Below are 24,764 nucleotides of genomic sequence, written 5' to 3'. Positions count from 1 at the left end.
ACGAAATCTCTTGATGGCAAGATAAAATATAAATATAAATGATACAGAAACTTTGCCCTCTTGGCTAAGGCTTTTTATTCCTGTAAGTAAATTTTTCAACCTCCTTCACCTTTAAAACAAAAGTTTGTGTCAATAATATTTTTCATCTTTATGGTTCTAGTTTAAATACCATTTTGCCTTGTGATGCATAATTTCACTGGTAATTTTAAATAAGGCTGAATCAAGATATTTGGGGCTTATAATTTCCTGTTTTTTTGGAGCCAACTGTTCTAATTGAGGGTGATTGCTTTCAAGGCCTGTTGTCCAACAGCCACTCTGGTTTCTTTTCATTAGTCTGTGATTTTGAGCTGTCTTCTTCCTTATTGTTAACTCCGAGTTTGCTGGAGAATTCCTCATGTAACTCTAACTGATCATCCTTGTGTTCCTGTGTATCAAAATATCTGTATTTTTTCCTCATTTGTGATTTATAGTTTGTCCTGGTGAAGAATTTTAGATTACAAAGAAAGGTGTTTGACATGTTTGTTTGTTTATGCATTGTTAGCAATTGCTTATTCTATTTCACTGTGATTATAAGACATAGTACATAATTTATGCCTTTAGGGAATAAGTTTTTCTTTTTCACATGCTGTGAAATTAATTTTTGAGGAAAAGCTATCTAGATAGTTGAAAAGGAAGTGTATTTTCTACCATGAGAGTAATGAGCTTGGTAAATATTTATTACAAACATTTTAAATTACATAATTGAAACTGTTTATATTCTTATTTTTGCCTATTTGATCTATCAAGCAGCAACTGCCAACTATTAATTATTAATGTGTTTCCGTTAGTCCTGACATTGTTTTCCTTATGAATTACTTATCACATTAATGTAGATAACATATTCCCATGGAGAAATGTGCTTTTTATTAGTACAGAATGATCAAATTTAAATTCTTTTTTATTTTAAATGTTATTTTAGGTTCAGGAGTACATGTACAGAGTTTGTTATATAGGTAAACTGCATGTCACAGGGGTTTGATACACATATTATTTCGTCACCCAGGTAATAAGTGTAGTACCCAATAGGTATTTTTTGATCCTCTCCCTTCTCCCACCCTTCACCCTCAAGTAGGCCCCAGTGTTGATTGTTCACCTCTTAGTGTCCACGTGTTCTCATTGTTTAGCTCCTATTTATAAGTGAGAACACGTGGTATTTGGACTTCTGTTCCTGTCTTAGTTTGCTTAGGATTATGGCCTCCAGCTCCACCATGTTGCTGCTAAGGGTATGATGTCATTCTTTTCTGTGGCTGCATAGTATTCCATGGTGTATATGCACCACATTTTCTTTAGCCAGTCTACCACTGATGGGCATTTAGGATGAATCCATGTCTTTGTTATTGTGAATAGTGCTGCAATGAACATTCATGTGCATGTGGCTTTATGGTAGAAATATTTATATTCCTTTGGGTGTATACTCAGTAATGGGATTGCTGGGTCAAATGGTAGTTCTGTTTTTAGCTTTTTGAGGAATCACCACACTGCTTTTCACAATGGATGAACTAATTGACACTCCCTTCAGCAGTATATATGAGTTCCCTTTTCTCACAACCCCCCCAGAATCAGTTAGTTTTTAACTTTTTAATAATAGCCATTCTGACTGGTGTGAAATGGTATCTCATTGTGGTTTTGATTTGCATTTCTCTTGATTAGTGATGTTGAGCATTTTTTCATAGGCTTGTTACCTGTATATATGTCTCCTTTTGAGAAGTATCTGTTCATGCCCATTGCCCACTTTCTAAGGGGGTTGAATAGAGTTGTTTGTTTTTTGCTTCTTAATTTGTTTAAGTTTCATATAGATGCTGGATATTAGACCTTTGTCACTGCATAGTTTGCAAATATTTTCTCGCATCCTGCAGGTAGTTTATTTCCTATTTTGATAGTTTCTTTGGCCATGCAGAAGCTCTTAAGTTTAATTAGATCCCATTTGTCAATTTTTGGTTTTGTTGCAATTCCATTTGATGTCTTCATCATGAATTCTTTGTCAGGTCATATGTCCAGAATGGTACTGCCTAGGTTGCCTTCCAGGGTTGTCAGAACTTTAGGTTTTACAGTTAACTCTTTAAGTCATCTTGAGTTGATTTTTGGATATGGTGTAAGGAAGAGGTCCAGTTTTGATCTTCTGCAAATGACTAGCCAGTTATTCCAGCACCATTTATTAAATAAGGAGTCCTTTCCCCATTGCTTGTGTTTGCTGGCCTTGTCAAAGATCAGATGGTTTTAGGTGCGTAGCATTATTTCTTGGCTCTCTATTCTGTTCCATTGGCCTTTGCATCTGTTTTTATACCAGTAGCTTGAAGTTTTCCTTTTTGTGTGTGTGTCTCTGCCAGGTTTTAGTACCAGGATGATGCTGGCCTCATAGAATGAGTTGGGGAGGAGTCCCTCTTCCACAATTTTCGGGAATACTTTCAGTAAGAAAGGTACCAGCTCTTCTTTATACATCTGGTAGAATTTGGCTATAAATCTGTCTGGTCCTGAGCTTTTTTTGATTGGCAGGTAATATGGTTTGGCTTTGTGTCCCCACCCAAATCTCATCTTGAATTGTAATCCCCATGAGTCAAGGGAGGGACCTAGTGGGAGGTGATTGGATCATGGGGGTGGTTTCCCCCATGCTGTTCTTGTGATAGTGAGTTCTTACAGAATTAATGGTTTTATAAGTGGTAGTTTCCCCTGCTGTCGCCTCTCTCCTGCCACCTTGTGAGAAGTTCCCAGCCTCCTCTTTGTCTTCCACCATGATTGTAAGTTTCTTGAGGCCTCCCCAGCCATGAAGAACTGTGAGTCAATTAAACCTCTTTTGTTTATAAACTACCCAGTCTCAGGTATTCTTTCTAGCAGTGTAAAAACAGACTAATACAGTAGGCTTCCTTTTTTCTTTTTCTTTTTCTTTTTTTTTTGAGACTGAGTTTCACTCTTGTCACCCATGCTGGAGTGCAATGGCTCAACCTCAGCTCACTGCAACCTACACCTCCTGGGTTCAAGCGATTCTCCTGCCTCAGCCTCCTGAGTAGCTGGGATTACAGGCACCCACGACCACGCCCAGCTAATTTTTGTATTTTTAGTAGAGACAGGGTTTCACCATGTTGGCCAGGTTGGTCTCAAACTCCTGACCTCAGGTGATCCACCCACCTCTGCCTTCCAAAGTATTGGGATTACAGGTGTGAACCACCATGCTTACTTATTCAATTTCAGAACTCATTATTAGTCTGTTTAGGGATTCAATTTCTTTCTGGTTCAGTCTTGGGAGATTGCATGTGTCTGGAAATTTATTCATTTCTTCCACATTTTCTAGTTTGTGTGCATAGAGGTGTTTGTAGTAGTTTCTGAGGGGCTTTTGTATTTCTGTGGGGGTCGGTGGTAATGTTGCCTTTGTCATTTCTGACTGTGTTTATTTAGATCTTCTCTTCTGCTTTATTAGACTAGCTAGTGGTCTCTTTTATTAATGTTTTCAAAGAACCAACTACTATATTCACTGATCTTTTGTATGTTTTTTTGCCTTTAAATTTCCTTCAGTTCAGCTCTGATTTTGGTTATTTCTTGTCTTCTGCTTGCTTTGGGGTTAGTTTGCTCTTGTTTCTCTGGTTATTCCAGTTGTGATGTTAGGTTATTACTTTGAGGTCTTTTTAACCTTTTAATGTAAGCATTTAGTGCTATAAATTTCCCTTCTAAACACTGTCTTAGCTGTGTCCCAGAAATTCTGATATGTTGTATCTCTGTTCTCAGTAGTTTACATTTAAAAATGTTTTGACTTGAATTTTATTTCATCTGATGTAAATATATTGAGATATTTTATATTTTAGTTTGCAGTGGTTGTGTGTATCTCCATTCAGTTACTTTAAACATTTATCCAACTGATATGTATATTTATTTTTGACTCATTCTGGGTGCTGTTTTTCTTTAAATTGTAGTTAAGCATTATTATCAGAACTGTATTTGTTCTCACTTCTGTTACCTTATTTCATATTTCCTTTACTGTCCTCTTGATTGTTCCTTTGTTAATCAATACTTTGTCATGCTAACTTCATTTATTTTTTATTTAAAGTTTTATGTCCTAATTCAATTTATCTAGAATTTAACAACAGATAATCAAACAACACACATGATTTTTTATATTTATAATATGCAAAGCATCTACCTTCATTTGCTTTAAACCTCCTCTTTCTCATTGAATTTCCCATCCAATTTTTATTGAATTTATAATAGAAACAATTAGATTATGTTAATTATTACTAAAATATTGCTTTTAGTATGATATCTATTGTTTAATATTTTGGCTTGACAATGTTTTTATCTTTAACCTTTGTGGGTATATAGTGGATGTATATATTTATGTGATATATGAGGTATTTTGATACAGGCATGCAATGCATAATAATTACTTCAGGGCACTTAGGGTATCCAACCCCTCAGGCATTTATTCTTTGTGTTACAAACAATCCAATCATACTCTTTTAGTTATTTTAAAAATGTACAATTAAATTATTTTGACTATAGTCACCCTATTGTGCTATGAAATACTAGGTATCTTTCAAACTATTTTTCTGTACCCATTAACCATCCCTACCTCCCCGACAGCTCCCATTGCCCTTCCCAGCCTCTGGTAACCAACATTCTACTCTCTGTCTGCATAGAGCAGAGGTGCCCTGGGTCTGGTCCACAAAAACATGTTTTCCTCCTAGGCCTCCAGGCCTGTGATGGGAGGGGCTGCTGTGAAGGCCTCTGACATGCCCTGGAGATATTTTCCCCATTGTCTGGGTGATTAGCATTTGGCTCCTTGTTACTTATGCAAATTTCTGCAGCTGACTTGAATTTCTCCCCAGAAAATGGGTTTTTCTTTTCTATCACATTGTCAGGCTGCAAATTTTCCAAACTTTAATGCTCTCCTTCCTCTTGAATGCTTTGCTGCTTAGAAGTTTCTTCCCCAGATACCCTAATCATACCCTAAATCAAGTTCAAAGTTCCACAGATTTCTAGGGCAGGGGCAAAATGCCACCAGTCTCTTTGCATAGCAAGAGTGACCTTTGCTCCAGCTCCCAGAAAGTTCCTCATCTCTATCTAAGACCACCTCAGCCTGGACCTTATTATCCATATCACTATCAGCATTTTGGTCAAAGCTATTCTCTAGGAAGTTCCAAGGTTTCCCACATTTTCCTATCTTCTTCTGAGCCCTCCAAACTTTTCCAAACTCTCCCTGTTACCCAGTTCCAAAGTTGCTTCCACATTTTGGGGTATCTTTATAGCAGTGCCCCACTACCCAGTACCAATTTATTGTATTATTCATTCTCATGCTGCTAATAAAGATATACCTGAGAATGGGTAATTTATAAAGGAAAGAGGTTTAATTCCATATAGCTAGGGAGGTCTCACAATCATGGCAGAAGACAAAGGAGGAGCAAAGGCATATCATACATGGCAGCAGACAAGACAGCATGTGAAGGAGAATTGCCATTTATGAAACCATCAGATCTCATGAGACTTGTTTACTATCACGAGAACAGCACAGGAAAACCCAACCCCATGATTCAATTACCTCCTACCATGTCCCTCCCATGACATGTGGGGATAATGGGAGCTATAATTCAAGATGAGATTTGGGTGGGGACACAGCCAAACCATATCAGGGAGTTTGATTTATTAGATACCTTGAGGTAGTCTTCTTTAGGTTAAATCTGCTTGGTGTTCTATAACCTTCTTGTACTTGAATGTCAGTGTCTTTAAGTTTGGAAAGTTCTCTGATATTATACCTTTGAATAAACTTTCTACCCCTATCTTTTTCTCTATCTCCTCTTTAAGGTCAATAACTCTTAGATTTGCCCTTTTGAGGCTATTTTCTAGGTCCTGTGGGCATGTTTTTTGTTTTTTATTCTTTTTCTTTTTATATCTTCTGACTGGGTATTTTCCGCCAGAGAGTTTGAATAACCTGCCTTCAAGCTCACTAATTCTTTCTTCTGTTTGATCAATTCTGCTAGTAAGTGTCTCTGAAGCATTCTTCAGTACATCAATTGCATTTTTGACTCTAGCATGTGTGCTTGATTCTTTTAAATTATTTTAATCTTTTGGTTAAATTTATCTCAGAGAATTCTGAATTCCTTCTCTGTGTCATCTGGAATTTCTTTGAGTTTGCCCAACACAGGTATTTTTAATTCCCTGACTGAAAAGTCACATGTCTTTCTTTCTCCAGCATTGGTCCCTAGTGCCTTATTTAGTTTGTTTGGTGAGGTCACGTTTTCCTAGATGATCTTGATGCTTGTAGATATTTGTTGGTGTCTGGGCATTGAAGAGTTAGATCTTTATTGTAGTTTTTACATTCTGGGCTTGTTTGTGCCCATCCTTCTTCAGAAGGCTTTTCAGATATTCACAGAGACTTGGGACCCAAGCCAATATAGCTGTGAGTTTTTGTAGACTCAAAGAGGTACTGCCTTGGTGGTCTTGGATAAGACCTGGAAGAATTCTCTGGATTACCAGGCAGAGACTATTGTTCTTTTCCCTTACTTTCTCTCAAGCAAATGCAGTCTCTTTCTCTGTGCTGAGCCATCTGGAACTGGGTGTGTGATGGTGCAAACATCCCTATGGCGATCACCACTGGGGCTGTGCTGGGTCAGACCTGAAGCCAGCGCAGCACTAGGTCTTGTCCAAGGCACACTGTAATCACTACGTGTCTACCCATTATGTGCACTCAAGACCCTAAGTCTCTATAATCAGCAGGTGGTGAAGCCAGCCAGGTTTATGTTCTTCCTTTCAGGGCAGCAAGTTCCCCAGACATTGGGTGGGCTCAGAGATGTTGTCTGGGAGCCAGGAATTAGAGTCAAAAACATTAGAAATTTGCCCTATAGTCTATCATACTATGGTTACAGTAGCACTCAAACCACAATATAAAGTCCTCCCCACTCTTCCTTTCTCTTTCTGCAGGCAGAGGAGCCTCTCCCAGTGGGCACCACCAGCATGGGCCCCTTGCGGCAGGGTGGTTCTTCCAGGCCACCACCAATGTTCACTTAAAATCCAAGAGCTCTTCAGTCAGCTTGTGGTGAACATTGTCAGGCCTGGGATTCACCCTTCAGGGAACTGGACTCCCCGGTAGCCCAGGGAAGGCCCAGAAATGCTGTCCAAGAGCCTAAGCCTAGACTTGGGGATTCCAAAGTCCTGCTTGTTGCTCTACCTGACTGGAGCCAAGCTGGCACCTAAGGTGCAAGACAAAGTCCCCTTTACTTTTTCCTCTGCTTTTCCCAAACTGAAGGAGTCTCTGCAGCCACCACAAGTGGGAATGTGCTGGGTCACTTCTGTAGTTAGCATGTCTCAGACCCCAAGGCCCATGATATGCTACCTGGCTATCACTGCTGGTTATTTATGACCCAAGAGCTGTTTAGTCAACCAGTGATGAATGTTGCCAGGACTGGGTCCTACCTTCAAGGCAGCAAGTTCTCTTCGGTCTAGAAATGTCTTTTGAGAGCTAGGGCTTGAAATGGGGGCCTCATGACTCTGCCTGGTGCCCTATCATATTGCAGCTGAGCTAGAATCCAAAATGCAAGTCAAAATTTTCTTTACTCTTTGCCTTCATCCCTTAAATAGAAGAAAAGAGACAATGTTGTGGCTGTGAGCCACACTGCCTGGGTTTGGGGGATGGATGGCACAAGCATTCCTTTAGCTGCCCTGGCTGGTGTCTCCCTAGGTCACATGCCACCCTAGTCTTCTGGCTCTGAGCCCGGCCCAGCACTAGAGAGTTGCCTAGGAATTGTAGTCCTTGTGTCCTAGATTGTCTTTCAAGTTTACCTAGGACCCCAGGGCATTTTGGCCTGCGGTGGCAAGGCTTGCTAAGAAACTCGAGTTGTGATTGCTGAAATGGGCAATTCCCCTCTAGCTAGCTCTTGTCCAAATGCTCCCTTCTTGCACAGGCACTGGCTAAGCCCAGCACATCTTTACTCTTTGCTACATCAGGTCAGCACTGAGTTCAATGTAATGTTCCCCAGTCACTGCACCATCCGTCCGTCAAGTGCACAGACTGTCTGTGCTGCACAGCTGCTGCCAGAGTATAGGGTAAGAGTGGCTTTGGTGATTCACGACTGTGTCTCTGACCTTCCTCAATGCCTCTTTCAATGATATGAAGTTAAAACTAGGTACTGTGATTGCTCACTTGATTTTTGGTTCTTGTGATGGGGCTTTTCTGTGCACAGATAGTTGTTAAAATTTGGTGTTCCTGTGGGCGTTACAGACAGTGTAGGCTTCTATTCGCTGTCTTAAATTATTCCACCCCTTAAATTAGTTTTATGTGTAAATGTCTTCCAGTTACCACATGTCATTTGCTATCACTATTTCTATATTTTCTGATCTTTTATTTTATTTCATTTTGAGGGTATAACTTTGAAGAAAAATAGGTTAATCATTATAATTGTAAATTTGTATATATCTGAGAATCTCTTTGTGCTGCTTAATGTAAAATTGTGGGTAAGACCCTTTTATAAAATTGTTGCCACTTCATGATATTCCAGCATTTAGTTTAGAAAAATGTCTAATAGGTAAATCTTTTGTCTTAATGATTTTAGGATTATTTTTACTTAAAACTTAATTTTCATTAAAGTCTAGGTTTATTTTCTTTTTATTAAATTTATCTGATTAATGGTAGGGTATTTTAATCTATATAATGATAGCTTTCTCATATTAAGAAAATTTTCTTCTTTTTTATCTTTGTTCAATCTGTTCCATTTGTCTTTATATGTACTGATTAGTTTTCCTTTGTCAATTTTCTCGTCTGTAATCTTCACTCTTGTTGATTTAATTTCCTTGCCTTTTTTACCATTAACAGAATGCTTCTTAGTTCTGCCTTCTATATCATTGATTTTGCTTTTACTAGGTTAATTCTAATTTTTACTATTTATATGTTAATTTCAAAACTAATACTAAATTTACTTATGTTTATTCAAAGTGTTCTATTTTTCTGTAGCTTTAGAAACATTTTTGTGCCTCTTAGCCCCCTTCATTTTCATTTCAGTTGGTTGTCTTCTCACCTTATCTCTTGTTTCACAGATTTCTTGTATTCCTGAATTTCCTTGAGTATATTAAGCAGAGGTTATTTAAACTTGACCTGAGTTACTTATAATTAATTATTTCTAAAACATAGCTCTCTACCATGTCCTATTTTATATTATTGTTATTATTTTAAGGTTAATAATTCTAGGATAAGAAGCTATCTGAAGTTTGGATTTGCCCCCAAAAGAGTATTAGTGAGGTTTCCTTGGATTCCCTTGCCGTTTTCTGGGTTGTGTTTGAATTCTTCTCTCATCTCTTAAGGTGAGGTTCTGATTGATTTAAGTTTATGTCATCAGTTCAGTGATTCAGCACCTTTAAGGAAGTGAAAGAATCATGGATTGACCAGGATCTGTGCTTCCTTCTCCATCTTTGGTGACACCTTCTATGGTGGGGCCAACTCTTGACATCTACATTTACCTGTCCTCCACTTCAGTTGCAGGTGGAGATGTGTTTACCTGCTGGATACCAATGCTTCTAGCATCAGGAAGAAGTTGAGCCCTGGAGGAAACATTGCCTCTAAGTCTGTGTTCTGGTAAGTCCACTCCTGTCCTTGCCCACTGTGCTGCTTTTGAAAGGCTACTAATTGGTGGGGATAAAGGAGATTCCAGTTAGAAATTTCTTAATATGTCCTATGACTAGATCACCATAGTACTCATCATCCAAATCAGGATAATTATGAGAACAGAAGAGTGCTCAATTATTGACAATTGGTGCAAACTAAGACTGTCTTAGTCAACCAGATCATGTGGTCACCCTACCTATGACCTACCATTATTTAAGCGATGACCCCTTCAAATTAGGGAAGATTAGTAAGGCTGTGTGAAGTTACTCTTTATCATTAATATACAATCTGATTATAATTTTTATAAAAATAATAATAGTGGTACTAACAGATAACCATGTATTGAAAAATTACCATTATGATAATCTATTCCAGGGTTACGGAAGGAAAATTCATATCTGCATGTAGATTTTTAACTCTATTCTTCTTAATCTCCCAAGAATCTTTTACCACTCATCCCCAGTATTTGAGATTTATTGACATTATTGAAAGACAGTGAAGACAGGTGTCACTGATTGCCTCTCCCTGAATTTTGTCCTCCCTCCCATCTCACTTCTACTCTGTGAAGATGTTCTTTGGTCACTTCACATGTTTCTTTTGTTCTTAAAAGGGTAGTAAACTCCAAAAGGAAAAATCTTGTCTCTTAACTCTTTGGTATTCCTCATAGCTTCTAATTTGTACTACCCACCCCTCCCCAGTACTTCCTGCCCCATGCTAAGTTTTCCTGGAATGGTGTCTAATTCTGTAAGTGGGTATGTTTTCTTAGAACAAACATTTTGAACCTACCTTCTTCATCTCGGTTGTCATTAAAGTTTAGCTTCTGATCCAATATTGCTGTAATAGTTGGACTGTATTCAAATTTTAATTTCATATTTTATCTCAAGAAGTATATTAAACAATTGGCTTTCTTTGTATATTTTTCCCTTCGTTAACTGGAGTGAAGTTCAAAGTGTTTTAAGACAAACTCTAAATCTAAATAGAATATTTATGATGACATAATTTTATAAAAATAGAAATCAATTGTGAATTGCTGAATTGTGAGCCGAGAGGAGCCATTCAGTCATTAATGAATGACTTAGCAATATATTAACTTAGCAATGTATTAACCCAGCAATGTATTAACCCTTAGCATTATAGTAATTTGTTGAATACCAAGCTCTCCCTTCCTTTCCTTCTATTTTTAACTGTACAATTACTATGTGATGATAATTAAAGTACATTAGATTTCTAAGTTTTCTGCCTCAAAAGAAAGTTTAAATATTTAGCTATTTCCTTAGGTGAGGAAAGATGTGGCATATATTATTTTCATAAACTTAAAATGGAAAGTGGGAAGTAGAATTTTAAAAGACTTATCCTAGTTAACTATAAGCCTTGACCTTTCTAATATATATATATGTGTGTGTATATCTAGGTAAAAAATATATGATATATGTATACATATACACATATATGTATAAAATATATATACACACACATTATATATATACACATATGTATAAAATATATATATACACACATATGTATAAAGTATATATACACACATACATTATATATATATTTTAACCAAGAACCTATAGAAAAATCTAAGATTCCTAGTTCAGCATACCATTTTTTCAGACTTAAATGATTAAGTTACACCTCCATTCTGTGCTAGATAAGCTAACCAAAATTGGTCTAGTTTTGTGTTATTATATTTCTTTACTAGAAAGGAGGAAAATAGCAAAAAGAAGATAATCACTTTTCTTAGTGATTATAAATTCCTCAATGGCAATTCATAACTCTTAAATTTCTTGGTATCCTTTTAACCACTTACTTAGTACCTAGCATGATTCCTGCGTAATGGTCCATGCTTACTATGAATTTGTTAACTTGAACTGAATTTTAATTATTCTTTTTTTTTTTTTTTTGAGACAGAGCCTTGCTCTGTCACCCAGGCTGGAGTGCAGTGGCACGATCTTGGCTCACTGCAACCTCTGCCTCCAGGGTTCATGCAATTCTCCTGCCTCAGCCTCCCGAATAGCTGGGATTACAGGCGCCCCCCACCACGTCCAGCTAAATTCTTTTGTATTTTTAGTAGAGACGGGATTTCGCCATATTGGCCAGGCTGGTTTCAAACTCCTGACCTCAGGTGATCTGCCCACCTTGGCCTCCCAAAGTGCTAGGCTTACAGCCGTGAGCCACTGCACCCAGCCTGAATTTTAATTATTCTTTTTAGCAGACTTGAAACATACTGTTCATAAGAGCTCTGAAGAAGCTTCTCATCTAAAGAGCTTTCTTATTTCAGGTTCAGCTCATGCTTAGCTTTTTCTTTTTTAAAAAATTATCACATTTAATTTTAGGATGTCCTTTAATTAAAAATTAAAAAATCAAATTACCTTGTCTCTCTCAGTTGTATGTCTTTCTTTTTAGCTAGATAATATGTAGTATCTGGATTTTTTAGCTGTACTGTATGTTATCTAGATCTGGCTTTCTGAAAAGATATAAAGATATGTTGGTAATAAAATATTACCTGAAAGATTTTTTTCGACCAACACTTCTACCACAAATTTCTCACCTTAAACTATTTCTGGGTGGACCTTTGTTTTCTCTCTATGTGAAGTGGGCTTAGTAAATTACCATTGAAGGACTGGTAAAATATCATCTGCAAAGCCTGATAATCCATTGTTCAGTGCATTCCATATTGTGAAGGACTTAGAATTGCATTTCCATGCAAAGATAACAGCAACATCAATTTTGTTCTTTCTAGCATATGGGGCAGAGTAGTTGCCATGTAAAAAGAAAGTGTATGGAGTTTCTAAGGTCATATTTAACATTACCTGAGAGCGAAGAAAAGATAAAGATAAGAAATTTGAGCAAAGCAGCTGTAGTCTTAAGTCTTGGATTAGATTAGTTTTCCTGGACTGTTGGAGAGTAAGTTTTTCTCTGTATCTGGTACAGACTACACAGTTATTAAAATTTATGTATTGGCCAGGTGCGGTGGCTCACACCTTGTAATCCCAGCAAATTGGGAGGCCGAGGCAGGCAGATCATGAGGTCAGGAGATTGAGACCATCCTGGCCAACATAGTGAAACCCCATCTCTACTAAAATACAAAAAATTAGCTGGGCGTGGTGGCATGTGCCTGTAGTCCCAGCTACTCGAGAGGCTGAGGCAGGGGAGTTGTTTGAACCCGGGAGGTGAAGGTTGCAGTGAGCTGAGATTGCACCACTGCACTCCAGCCTGATGACAGAGCAAGATTCCGTCAAAAAAAAAAAAAAAAAAAAAAAAAAAAAAAAAAAAGATTTATGTATCCAAAATTCCCTCATTGAGAAAATATCTCACAGGGAAGTGGCAAAATATTAGTTTTCAGATGTTGCATTGCATGTTATAAGATCCCTGTATAAATGAGGATTTGGTACTATTATGGCTATGCAAAGGTAAAAATATCATTTCCACATTGCATATTTCCCTGAACTGTATATGTATTTTACTGTGCAAAGTCTCCAAACACAACTTCAACAGTGCCTTGTGAGGGAAGGACTACCGGTCTTAGAAGTGTGGGATCAGTGGAATTTTAGGCAAATCTTGTTCTCCATCACTCCTTTGTCCTAGATGCCAGAAGGATTAATAATGTCTAGCTCACAGGATTGTTGTAAGAAAAAAATGAAATGATGTTTAATTTTTAAAAAATGGCACACAGTAGTGTTCTACAGATATGGGTGTTTATTGTCATGCTATTATTTTATTCTTCCCTGGGTTCAAGCCTCCACTTTTTACTCCTGTCTATTGTTTTGGATTATATTATATGACTCAGCAACAAACTCAAGAAATAGTTATTTATTGGACTGATTATAAGGTCTTTGAGATATGAAATTCTCATCTCTGAAGTACAAATGGTGACAATGATATGAGTAAAATGTGTCCGTGATTCCATCCTTGCCCCGGATCCGATCATGCTCTTTTGCTTTCTCATGGTATTCTGCAGGACTGTATAAATGACCATGGTGACGTTCTCCTGGAAGTCCATTAGATATGGAAAGCAAGGAATATAACTTAGGACCTTAGCCTTATGCCCACTTTCTTGGTTTCCCCAAAACTTCAGTAGGCTGGGGTTTTTAATTAAAAGAAACAAGGATCTTTACACATCTGCTTTACAGAGCTGACTCCCTAGGAAGAAGCGTTATGTGAAGGCTGCCCTGACAACTGAAATTAGGGAGAGCTGGTTCTAGAGTGCATTTCTACGAAGTGCTGATTAGGTAGGAACCAGGATTCAACTCTTTTTCCTTTGTTTACTAATTGGGTTAGGCCCCTCCCATTTTCAGCCTTTCCCAATGTTCTATGTTTTTACCTGTTTAAAAATAGTAACTATGTTTTAAATAAACACTCCCAGTCCACTATGAAGACTCTATGTCTATGCTCTGAGAGGTGAGCTGAATTTGTTTTAGCATGACTATTAAAAATGTGAGATTACTAATGCATTTCAAATCATAGTCCCTTGTAAATGCTTATGGCACATAGTAGGCTCTCAATCAGTGTTTTAAATGTGTACGTGGATGAGTAAGCTATGACTAGAGCTGATTTCCAGTATTTGGAAGAGTAGTTGCTATTTTATACATTTCCTTCTGCTGCAGCATCTCCACAGCTAGTCACTAGGTTTTCTTAGCTCATTCTCACCTTTGCAGGTCCTAGTGCATTCTGCTGGCATACTCATGGCCCCAGTGCCTTATCACATACAGTTAGCCCAGCAGAAGGAATTTCAGTCCAGCCTCTAGAAACAATGTCCAAGGGACCACTGCTTGCATGTATTCTGAAGATGGAAATAATTATCATGAAAGACATAAGAAGGATTATGTCAGGAATTCTCTCCAGATCTGCACACTTAGCAAGTCATCCTGTTTTGCATTACAGAATCACGTTATGTTCTGCAGCTCCTCTGTGGCTGTTTGGTGTCAGTCATGGATTTGTGAGAGATTGGGGTCAAAGTCAGCAGTGTTTACAAACACAAGAGGAATGTTAGCAAGAGATGGCCAAATCCAAATATGATCTTTATGATTCTCTACAAGGCTAGTCATTTGACCTATAAACAGAAAACATGGTTTCTGGCTATGCAAGGTGTTCCCTGCACTCACAACTTTAAATAGTGTAACCAAATCAAATCACTCATCTGCACTTCAAGTGCTGGCAAGCCAGCCCTTTTCTGATGCCAGAGTTTCTGCCTAATACCTGGTATACTCTTCTATAAACTAAAGTTTAAAAGGAACCATAAGAGCTTGAAAAGATCTATGGGTTTATGATGAATTAAGAACCTGGAAATAATGACAAGTCATTTGAATTGGACTAGTGGAGTTTTCATGCAGCTTCAGTCTCAAGAGCCAGTGGTCAATGAAAAGCAGACAATGGTACAGTATCCAGAGGCAGAGCTTAATAATTTGGTTTCCTTTTTGACGGTACCATGCTCAGGTAAAGTTCACTATTGAGTTTTTCTTCCACTTTTCAGACAAGGCCCCTCTCATGATTCTCATGTGGGAGTTTTGGGGCAATCACCTCTTGCTGATCAGAGTAGGTTCAGAAGGCATGAGAAAGAGTGGTAGTCTTCTTCCTGGTGAGGGATGGAGCTGAGTGTCTCTCTTTTCATCTTATAATCCACCAGAGTAGCTTGGGGATGAATCTGGGACTCTGTAGAAATTTATGGGCATGTGATCAAGTTTACATTCAAAGAACCAGGATGCCCTTTACAACAGTTTTCTTGAGACCACTTTTGCAGTTTCCAGCCTGAGTTCTATTTGGGATCATGGAAGGGGAGCCCGAGGAGGGATCACGATTACATTGCACACTTCCTGCCTCTCTTCCAAAAAAGAATAAAGTGCGATAGTTTTGGCATTACAGAACTGAATTTAGAGTCACATGACTGTAACTCAACCTCTGTAGCACCACTAAAATGTTAAACTAAGATTCCCACTGGGCAGAAGACTGACAGAGATATGACCCTGGACAAAAAGCTTCTGGAGCAATTCACATCCTTAAAGGAGTCCTGAGACCTGTGTCCAAGATGGGTCTAAGTTTTATGTCTTGGAACTTGGGACTGAGTGTCCCACAGCTGGATATATATGGTTGAATCAACTGGTTCACCTCAAGATACTTCCTTAAATGTTCTCTTGGTGCTCTCTCTTAGCCACTTACACTTATTTCTGACTGTTTCTGACAACTGTCACTAATAGAGGGAGCATAGGGAGAGAAGCGAAGAGCCGGATAGGAAAAGAGGACACAGCCGCCGCATCCTGGCAAAGAGAGGATTCAGTCTGAAGGCTGTAGCAATTATATTCCACTCTTCTCCATGTGGATTTCTGTATCACTTTGACTTAAGCCAAAAGGAAAAAAAAATCAAAGAATGGAATAAAATTACTTCATGCAAAACTTTCCAATTTGGGGAAGGAAGAGACCACATGAACATATGCTTCAGAAAATCATTTCTGGACAGGCACAGATGTGATAAGATCCAAGTCAAAGAGATCATCTAGAGTGCACCAAGGACTTAGGGGGAAAAAATTTATTTTGTGGGGTCTTCGGGAAAGAACCTGTAAAGAAATGATTAGTCAGACCTCGGGAGTGGGGGGAAGAGTTACCAGAGTATGATTTAACTCTGTAGAGTTACATTTTTGGCTCCTTCATTTTCTAAAGGGTTGTCCAGCTGTTAATGGTCTCTCTCTCAGAGGCATCTGTCTCAGCCTCTCTGGGTGCAGACCACTTAGGAGCAGAATCTCCTTGTGCCTTTTCTTTTCAGCACTAGGTAAGATTGAGGATTCTCTCACTGGAGTAAGTGGTTCTTTTTAACTCAGAGACCCTAAAGAGGGTAATATTTAAATATTAAAATTGATGGAAATGCCAACAAAGTTTGCTCTGAAGACTTCTTGGTGCTGGCGACAGAGCTTGGAAACTCCATCCAGTGGGAGAAATGATGAATCTTGCCCCAAAATCATATATATGCCACAGGATTTTTGGAGAGAGGCATAAATGGGAAACAAGGACAAAATGGTGTTAAATCCACTGCTGAGTCATACATTTAGGTTAAATTTCAGTTATTTTTAGTGGTTTGGGGTTTGAAAAATGTTTGGTATTTGTAAATAATGTTTTTGGATTCCAACATTTCTCAAAAGTCATTTTTATTGTGCTATATGTTGGATCCCAAAAGCATCTATATTATATTTCACTAAGTCAGGTACCTGAAATAACTGTGGTGGGTGAAGCCTGCACTGTGAAATCCCCAAGAAGCTATATTTGGGAATTTTTCTCTTCCTAGTTATTACAACTAATTTTCCCATCAAATCCTAGAGGACTGCTTTGAACCCCTGTAACGCTCTGAAGGCAGAAGTGTATTTTAACTCATTCACGCTGGTGCTAATCTCCTCAGTGATTTATGAGGTCTTTAAAGCTTTAATTCTCTGTCTGTCAAGAGTCTTCCTTGGTAGTGAGTTGACAGTTTAAATTAGTGTTTAGACATGGCTTTCATAATGTCAGTTTTGTTTTGTCTCAGCAGCGTTTTGGAATTCCTTCCATTGTACCTCAAGTGACTCATGACAATAAATGACTCTCCTTCTCTTTTGTTCTTAATCAAGGAAGAATGGAATGAACCACATAATGTTTGTTAAAAAGCAACCTTAATTAGTTCTCAGCTGTAGCCACAGATGCTTGTCTTGTCTCTTTAGCATATAAATGTAGGACACGGATGCTTTCAGGTGAATAAATACTGGGTTTCCTAAAAAGCCTTCTCTGGTTCTCTTCCAATAATGAAGAACAATTGCAGTAGAAACATTTTAAAGCCTTCTCCTCAAACTGGGAAGCAAGAGACCCCAGCTAGCTTCCAAGAGTTGTATTTGTTTTAGGTTTTGTAATGGCCTTTTGGGATCCAATGAATAAGTCTCCAAGTAAAAGAAGGTCTCCTGAAAGGAGTATCCCTATTCACCCTAAGCACTTCCTACCCTTTGGGGAATAGTACCAGGTTACACCAGAGGCCAGGGATGCCTTTCCTGCCAAGCTACCTCCTTCTGAATTTTGAATATAAGAATAAACCCCAGATCCTTGGGGGTCCATGTTTGTTTACTCTCAACAACATTCGGCTTCCTAAGGAAAATGGTGAAAGAAAGTATAAAATTCCATCTTAAAAAAACCCCTCGAGTATTCTTGGACATCAAACAACTCTTACAACACAGTCCTTTGATGAGTTCAGTGTAAATGAATCAGAAACATATGGTTAGTGTTTATGCTCAAATGCACATGCGTTTAAAAACTCTGAGAGAAATTAGTTTAGTGAGCTATGTTTGGGTCATTTCCAGGATCCAAGAATTTGGAAAATCACTTCTCATGAGTAAAGATGTGGAAGAAATGGTTGAGCACCCCTTGAACTGAAAAATGGGCACGTTCAGCAGCCCATGCTGTGCTGTGTGTCATAAACACGGTAGCAGAGGGCACAGATCTTGGGACGGCTCCAAGCCAGGAGGAATTGGGCTACTGATGTGGAAAAAGTTTCTGTATCTCATTACCAGCTGTCAGTACCTGTGCAAGAGAGCTCCACACTTGACAAACATGGCACACCAGCCTCATTAGATTAGTGCAGTCACTGGACACTTTTGTACATTATATTTTGTACTTAGGCCATTGGAACCCATTGGCTATATGACCTACCCTTGGTATAACCAGTGTTTTCCTTTCACTTTGAGGAGAGTGGAAACTGCCAATCATACCACAGATATGGAAAACAGTCACATGCATTATCTTTGGTTATATATAAAAATAAAAAGGTATGTGAGCTTTAAAAAAAATCCATTCAGTATAACGTGGCCCTAAGGCCTTAACATTTCTCACTGTTAGCTGGACCAAAAAGTATTGAATTTTTGAATTATCTTCTTTTCCCTAAAATGTGTGTAATTGCTTATTGAAGAAGAAGAAGGAGCAAGGGATAGAGGTTATGGTATTTTGATACATCAGATTAAAAAAAATGTGTACCAATCTCATGGCTGGGTCTGGACCATCAACTGTTGTTTCAGTGGTCTTTATAGTGATAAGATGCTGGGTGTGAAGGTTAAGGAAGCTTTCTCTTGATGTCCAATCACAGAATAACAGGAGTAATGTTGTTCTTTGATTATGATCAGTTTACTACAAATGCTAAGTATCTACCACTATGTCAACAACACAGCACAAGGTGCTGAAGGTAATTTAAAAAATGTAAGTAACACAGGGCTTCTGCCTTCAAAGAATGTAAACTTGAGTTGAGGTTACAAAATATGTAAAATAAAATAATAGCACTAGGGATGTCATAGTAAAGGTGTTTTATTGCTAAACTAGTGACATAAGCCATGTTTTATGAGCTGTAGGATTTAAGGTGGAGTTAAATGGAATAGCAGAAAAATCATGAGATACTTGAACATTGCTGGAAATGTACAAAATAGAGAACATTCTATTTTCTAGATCTCTTCTAAAAGAGTACTGCATGGGTTGAGATTCCTTGATAAGCTTCTTAGTGGTAGGCAAAGCAAGAGGGTGGAGAAAGAGTTAAAAATCCCAGCTCTGCTATGAATGAATGGCATGACTGTCCAAGCTGATTGTTCTGAGCTGGTGTCACTAAGATGGAGATATTATTAATATCTATCTACATTTATTCATTCAACAGTTCTTTGAGTGACTATGATATGCCAGGCACTATAAAGAGAAAGTGAACTACGGATATACACAAAGCACTGGTGCTAAACCTGGTAGGTCTGGTGGAGGCAGCGGGGTTGTGTAAGATTGAAATGGGGGTGGGGTAAACTGATGTTAAACTACATAATTTCTACTTTGGTTCATGGAATTATTCACATAACCTAAAAAATGTTTTTAAAACCAAATGTCAAATATCATTTTTTTCCCACGCATATTGTAAACATTGCTTTGCCTTTCTTTTCTCTCTCATCTCTCAGGGCTTTGTTTGGAAAGAGAGAAATAGGTAGTGCGGCTGATTGTAATAGCTTGTTTTTATTCACAAGCTTTGCCCAGTTCTTCTCAAAGCACACCTGGTATAAATATAGCTTTATAGGATGTCTGCTAACTCCTTCACTTGCTGCTCCGCCCTCAACGCAATGTATGACTTTGAGGATGTATTACATCCTTCTAGGTGTGAATGTCTCCATCTGTCACCTAAGGATAATAATACTGACTAATAAATAAAGCACTTAGAGAGTCTCATGAAGGATACAAAGTCATATTATATGCTCAAAAAGCCTATGGCTCATGGTCCCTTTGCCCTATAGATATTTATGAAATTGTATTCTCTTAATCACCTCTTACACTTTATTAGTTTGATCCTTGTGAGACATCTTCTACCTTGTGGTACTGAAAAGATTGGGTGCAGCAAAGACAAGAACAGTGACACCTCTGGGAAGCTTATATTTTATTACTCTAAAGAGCACTGAAGCAATAATTGACAATCCAGACCTAGCATATGAGAGTGGTTCAAAAAATTTTTTTAAATCTGATAGATCAAGATACAGTAGCCTTTATCTCTTGCTCCTTCTCCTTCCTCAACGAACAATTAAATGCATTTGGACCAAAAGGTGATAATTTAAAATGAAGGTATAAGCCTGCCTAAAATGATGGTTGTAAAATGTTATTCTTAGTCTCAGAACACTTTCTTTAATCAAATATTTGAGGCCTAGTTTTGGTAAAAGGGTTTAATAGTGTTGCAGGGGATGATTATAGAGCCCTCTGTGAAATATTTTTGCATACATTCCTGATCTGGAATTACACTAGTGGTCTCTGAACTTCACTGATCTACCTATCTCAGTAAAACATTTTTGCACACGCCCTCACATGTACATGATACAACAGACACAAAAATGGAACTGTGAAAAAGTAAGATAAAGGTGAAGTAGCCCACATTTTTACATAATTTTCTAAAATTAATAGCACAAAGATATTTTCCTTCACTAAAAGTTAGGTTATTAACAGTATTCTAATTTTTTTTTCAGTTTTAAAATGACTTGCTGGTGGTGATGCATCCAAACATTATATTTATTAGCTAATAGACTGTGTAATTTTATATTCTTAGCACAGAGTTCAACTTTAACTTCACTAGTGCTAAGCCGGTCTAGAAATGTCTGTCCCCAGAAAGATGTAAGGATCTGGTGTGAGGAAGAAGGAATCGGTGTAATATTTTATACAGATCACACTTAGCATTAAAATGAGCTAATTAAAATGAGCATTACAATGTTTTGGTCAACAGTCTTGAGGGCCTATGAATTTGCAATTTCCAATACGTACTGTCCTTAATAATTCTACACAACTTCTAGAAAATTTTTTAAAAATTTCCTTGTTTCCATCTCATAACTGAAGAATGGGAAAGCATCAGTTCTTCTGTTCTCCAATTGTTTGTACATGTTTGTATCATCAAGACTACTTCAATTTGAGATTTCATTTCAAGAATATTTTTAATTCTCTTGTTCATTTTGTGAAATACACAATATAATCTACGCATTCAGCTAACTGGGCACAGTGATATGTCTTCATATACCAAAGACAAAGTCACAAATAAGAGTTATGCCTGTAGCCTTTCTGAGTTTTGAAATTGCTACCCCATGTTCCATTTATGGCATATGATCGTCTAACATATAGAGTATGTAGGCACCAGTGTCTATTCATATAAAGTGATTGATGATTATAAGATACAAAGGACAAATATAAATTCTTATATGTTCCTTTTGTGCTCAATGGATTATGCCACTACTATGCTGGTCTTGGCCTTCAAGACTGTTGACTGAAACGTTTTCATGCTCACGGTAACTAAGTGTGATCTGTATAAAATATTACACTGATTCCTCCCCCGCCATGCCAGATCCAGGCATTTCTAGACTGGTAGGGCATTAGTAAATAATCACTCTCTTCATATCAGACCAGATAGTGGTTATAGTAACACCATTTTGTTCAAGGCTTCACTGTGCAGGATGCCTTTTAATGCATATTGGATATTATAGAGCAGATGCAATGTGAATGATGACTGGCAGATTGTCTGCATGAATAAAACAAAAGAGTACACATCCTCAGTGGATGAGATAGAAAATCGAGGTCTATGATTCGTGTTGCCATTTCATCAACAGTTTACCAGATAAATAAGAGATTTTTATTTAAAAATGGGTGTCTGTATCGGGGCCAGAGTAATGCCATATATTTTTTTCTTTTCCTTGCAACACACGTTTTTCTACCACTTACTCTATAAGTTGTAGGTGCTTCACATTAGCTGAAGACGGTTATTTCAGTAAATGCAGCAGCTTCTTAGCATTTGGTTTTGTACCTCCTTTTGCTTTAGCCTGGAACAAAAACAAGGTCCTTAGCAGTCATAGACAGAATTCCCTCTCTCCCTCCCTCCCTCCCTCTCTTCCTTCCTTCCTTCCTCCCTTTCTCCTCTCTCTCTCTCTCTGTCTCTCTTTCTCTCTTTCTTTCATCTGTCTCACTCGGTCACCCAGGCTGGAGTACAGTGGCATCATAGCTCACTGCAATCTCGAACTCCTAGGTTCAAGGGATCCTCCCACCTCAGCCTCTCAAAGTGTTGGGATTACAGTCATGAGCCACCATTCCTGCCCAGAATTTCTGTTTGTTTGTTTTTTTTTTAAATCCCCCGATAGACATGAATATGATCTTACCATAATACTCTAACATGAGAAATGTTACATTAAATTTTTTTTCAAAATCAAATTTGTGTTTATAGCTCCTGTCTTGTCAGACTGGGTTAAGCAATCTGTCATTGGTGAGGACCCCAAGAGTCCTGTGGAAGTCTTGAGTCTTGTGTGGTCTTAAATATTTGGGAAGGGCCTTTGGGCATGCTGCTTGTGCAAACCTACGTTCCTTAAAACAGGATGGCCCCTCGGGGGCACCAGGCAAGTCTTGGAGCCCTGAGTTCTAGGTTCAGCCTTCTTATGTGGACTTAGTGGGGCTCAAACTCCTAATATGCTCAGAACTACAACCATCCCTTCATCCCTTTCCAACATAAAAGAGAAATTAATACTTCGGTAAATTAGTCTGCCACAACAGCAGTGGTGAGGCCATATGGAGGTGCTATGCTACTCTCCTAGTGCCTCATAAGAAGTCTCCATCTCCTTCTTCCACTCAAAGGGGCTCCTGAGGCTTTGGGGTACTGGGGCCATGATGTCTTTGCTGCTATTTCTGCTGAAGCTTTAAAGCCAGCTGTGTGCCAGGTAAGAGTCTCTCATTTCTTAAGATGTCATAGAGGCTTGCTTCTGCCTTTGTTGGAAGTCGCCTAACTGCCAGTTCTGAGAGAGGACAGTGGAGAACAAATTGGAATGGCAAATGCTACACTGTTTTCATCCCCATCTCCTCTGACTGCTGAAACATTGCTAATACAACAAACTTGTGCACTTGACCCTTCTTTCCCTTACAATAAATTCTTTCCCAAGAGCCTCCAGGGCTCCTCAAACAATTCAGGCCTTGCTGGTCCTGCCCCCAAGAGTGGCCAGCTCTGCATGGACTTGTTTACGTCCTTATGGTAAACACAGCAGGTGGGGGGTAGGGAGGAACACCTGATTCATACGGCTTTCATAGCTAGACTTAATTATTAATATGTTCTTTATTTGCTAGTATATTCTCACCATTCTCAGATTATTAGTCTTGTCTTGGATATTTTGGCTGTGTAAGACTCTGACAGAGAAATGGTACAATGGCAAAAAATAAAATAAAATTTATAACTCTCATTTTAATTACTCCCAGACTTTTTTCGCACAACTGGCTGGCTGGCTGACTGATTCAATGTAAATGTCCAGAAGGGTGGGACCGTTTATAACCATAAAAACAAATAAAAGACTTTCACCTTAAGCTATGCTGGATGGATAAACAAACATCAGGACTAGACAGCTGAGACCTTCCTCCAGTATTTGTAAATGGGTTTCTGTAGAGTCCTCAGACAGAGCTCTTGAGTCCTCATCCAATTAGCAGATTGGTTCTTTTGTTAGGCAGTCATATTATTTGGAATTTTTTGAACATTTTATAGACCATATTAAATAAATGGGCTCATGTTAAAACCAATTATTTCTGTAACTCAGTCTTGAGAAGTGAAACATTATTTATTATAGTAATTACAAAACAGATGTTGTAATATATGTCCTAATTCAATTAAAAAAATCAGCAAAAGCAGTTATTTGATAATTTTCCCAAGAACACTAGCTTGAATTTTATGTGTGTAGTTCAAAACAAAAATTCACACAAAGTGTGTCAGAATAAGTTTAGATGAGCAAATATGAAAGACTTGGACCCAAAAGAGAAAATGAGAAAACAAAACATCAGTTTGGGGGAAAACGCCTTTCTCTTTTCTAAGCAGATGTTTCAGAGAGACAAAGAAAGCCTGGGTTGAGCGTTCCTGGGCAGCACAGGAATCAGCAATCTGTCAGGGTTTGCGGGGAGCACAGGCTGACAGCCAGCCAATTGCATGTGAAATGTGCCTGGCTTAATTCTATGTCACTGGGACAGATTCTCAAAGATCTGGTACAAATGTAGGGTTGGTGAAAAACCATGCCTGCTTTGACATTAAGAAGTAAAGGAATGCATTAGGTGTGAAGGCCGGTGATTTCTTTTCAACGTATGTCACTTCACTACATTCTCTTCTCTTAAATTGTCTTCACTTAGCCATGAGCTTTGGCAAGGCTGATCTTCAGCGGCTGAGGCTTGGAGGACTACCGATTTCCCATTTCAAAAATCATCATAATCTCATTGAGACTTAAGAAACCCCACTTTGTTTCCACTTGAATGTAACAAAGAAATTGTATGTGTATTCCAAATGGAATATATTAATAGTTTAAAATAATAAGTTTACAGAAAAGTGGAAAAATAGCCAAAATCTTCTAATCTTCTTTCTTGCTATTACAACTGTGATCTCCTTGGTCAATTCTAGGCAGTCCAATCCTGCTTTACAAAATATGTTCCTGAAAGGTGACATAGACTTATATGCAATAAGAAGGAATTTATAAAATATTACAAGCTCACAATTATACCTGACCAATTAGAGCTAATCTTTGGCTATGTATCTGTAATATTTCATACCTCTGATCTTTCATCAACTTAAGCTAAATAAATTTCTAATTGGAGCTTGTCTTAGTCTGTTTTTTGTTGCTATAACACAATACCTGAGAATGGATAA

The 24,764-nt window shown here is 38.1% G+C and overlaps 1 long non-coding RNA gene across 3 annotated transcripts in view; it reads left to right on the top strand.

Annotated features, from left to right (window-relative positions):
- LOC129526640 (uncharacterized) overlaps nt 1-24,764 on the top strand; it is a 145,996-nt gene that overhangs the window by 89,382 nt on the left and 31,850 nt on the right. For all 3 annotated transcript variants that reach the window (XR_008671346.2, XR_008671348.2, XR_008671347.2), the window contains one exon: nt 9,488-9,586. This is a non-coding gene — a long non-coding RNA (uncharacterized lncRNA). The remainder of the gene's footprint in view (nt 1-9,487; nt 9,587-24,764) is intronic.

This window comes from Gorilla gorilla, chromosome 15 (genome assembly GCF_029281585.2).
Source record: "Gorilla gorilla gorilla isolate KB3781 chromosome 15, NHGRI_mGorGor1-v2.1_pri, whole genome shotgun sequence".
Taxonomy (NCBI): Eukaryota; Metazoa; Chordata; class Mammalia; order Primates; family Hominidae; genus Gorilla; species Gorilla gorilla.
Note: the sequence above shows the minus strand (reverse complement) of the source record. Positions and strands in the feature narration are given on the sequence as shown.